The sequence below is a fragment of the Lampris incognitus genome, chromosome 8 (assembly GCF_029633865.1).
Source record: "Lampris incognitus isolate fLamInc1 chromosome 8, fLamInc1.hap2, whole genome shotgun sequence".
In the NCBI taxonomy this organism is placed as follows: domain Eukaryota; kingdom Metazoa; phylum Chordata; class Actinopteri; order Lampriformes; family Lampridae; genus Lampris; species Lampris incognitus.
In genome coordinates, this window is record NC_079218.1 from 44,122,616 (window position 1) to 44,124,776 (window position 2,161).

Sequence of the window (2,161 nt, forward strand, 5' to 3'; positions counted from 1 at the left end):
CAGGGAAAATGTTACTGCGGACACCCTGTCAAGGGGATGAGCATGTGGTTTGGGTATTTTGAAAAGTTTGGGAGTGCACTGATAGTAATGCTCATGACTCAATGGGAGTCAAAAAAACAAAAACTTATTGGATTATAACTGTACATAGTCTTGTTGTTTTAAGAAACGAGAAAATGATTAATATAAAAAGGATAAAAGAAAAAAAATAGGTTGAAACCAGATGTTTTTTGTAAGTGGGGAGGAGTGTTAAGTGATATGGGGGTTATATTTACCTTTTTTCCCCTTCTTCCTTTTCTTACATACTTGGGATGGTTTTCAACACCCTCAACCTAAACTGAACTAACCTACCACGACGGAGTCCGCCGCTTACGGGAGCTGAGACCCATATGGCCGAGGCCCTGTCGGAGGGACATACTAACTGCTAGCCTGCTACCTCGGTAAGCTAGCCCACCTCCCGGCTATTTCTCTAGTCTTGGAAATCAGTCCTTGTTTCTGTTTCTTCCCTCGTTTTTCATCTTTTTTATTTACACACTCCAGTTTAGGACTAGTATTGCATGCTTAATCCTTAACCCCTAGACTCGACTAGTTTGCAACAGTGGTATCACCCCAGAACACATACACACAAAACACCAAGAACCCACAAAATACTAAAATTACTTTTAATACAGTTGAGTCTTTATCCAGTAGCCCTCTTCCAACAAAAAATAATTACAAACAAAATATTACATTTATCCCCTAAACTTTTCAGTTTCTTTTATACATTTTAAATCACTTTATCTTCTTCAATGAATAGCTTTTCTTTTCTGTAATCGCTCTTGACATTCAGCTTTTTGCACAATCTATACAGTTTAATACAGGTTAATACAGGTCTCTGGACCAGGGACAGTAAAACAGTAAAATCCACTGATGACAGGAGAGGGAAAAAAAAAAGGAATACTGCTAAACAGACTGTATATACAGAAATACTGATATACAGGAAAGAAACCCCGCCTCCCGCCCGGTATCAGCCAATCACAGCACCTAATTGTAACGGTATGATTAATCACAGTAAATGTATCTGTAATCTGGTCGAGGCAAATGCTTGATGTGTGTGAGGTCAATAGAAACCTCCTCATCCTGCTGACAAAACCTGTGAGTGGAAGAAAACAAGAGAACGAGCGGAGGAACAGCCTCTTATCTGAACCTCTGCAAAGTCATCGTTTAGAACAAACTAGAAATCAAATGACCCTCTCAATCATTAAAAGAAAATAAAACTCTGGAATTAAAAATAATCTTGTATATAACTATAATTATAGAGAGAGAGCTTGGAACAAACACACTGGTTGGAGAGTTTAATCACCTCATTTAGGTGGTCCAAAAAAATAGAAAAGTGAGGCCAGAAAAACAACAACAGGTTTCTAATGAGGACTTGGATGGACACTGGAAGGTGAGATGTGAGAATGTAATGTAGGTCTTTCACATACCAGACAGGCGAATTAATTCCAACATATTTCAGTGAGGAAAAATAAACGGAGCCCATATGAGAATCTTACAACCAGTTACGTGTTTTTAACATCTTGTGTGCAACAGTTGTGAAACCAGTTTTCATTTCACATCATTTTGTTTCAGCCAGAGTCATCAAGAGTCCAAGAAAACCTGGAATAAGGGGACCGAGTCTCCAATGACAACTACAAAATCATGAGAATAATTTAGCCACTGCTAAATGAAGGGAAATTTTAATCTTAAAATTGTTAAACATAAATAAAATTCAGATTATGAGTAAAACCCTATAAATATAAAACATTTGGAGTTGTTATTTTGCTGAAAGTCTTAAAATGGAAAAAGTTTCACAACTGTTGCCAGTAAGCCTCTGGGGTGGGGTGGGGATAACAGAAACACAGCCCCCCATTAATGGAAGGTGTTTGTACATCCTTATAAACCACGTCTCTAAATCCTCTTTACAAGCAGGGCATTAGTCTTTGATTTGTCAATTTATTAGAGTTTCATACTTTTTCAAATTCTAAATATACAATATTAACACTTTTTCCTGTACATTCAACCACTGAGAAAAATCACAATGTATTATCTCCATGTTTCTCCACCCAACCTCCTTCTTTATCTCTTTCCCTATAGCATTTATTTTAAATGTATACATTATATATATATTATATGTGTTGTTTTT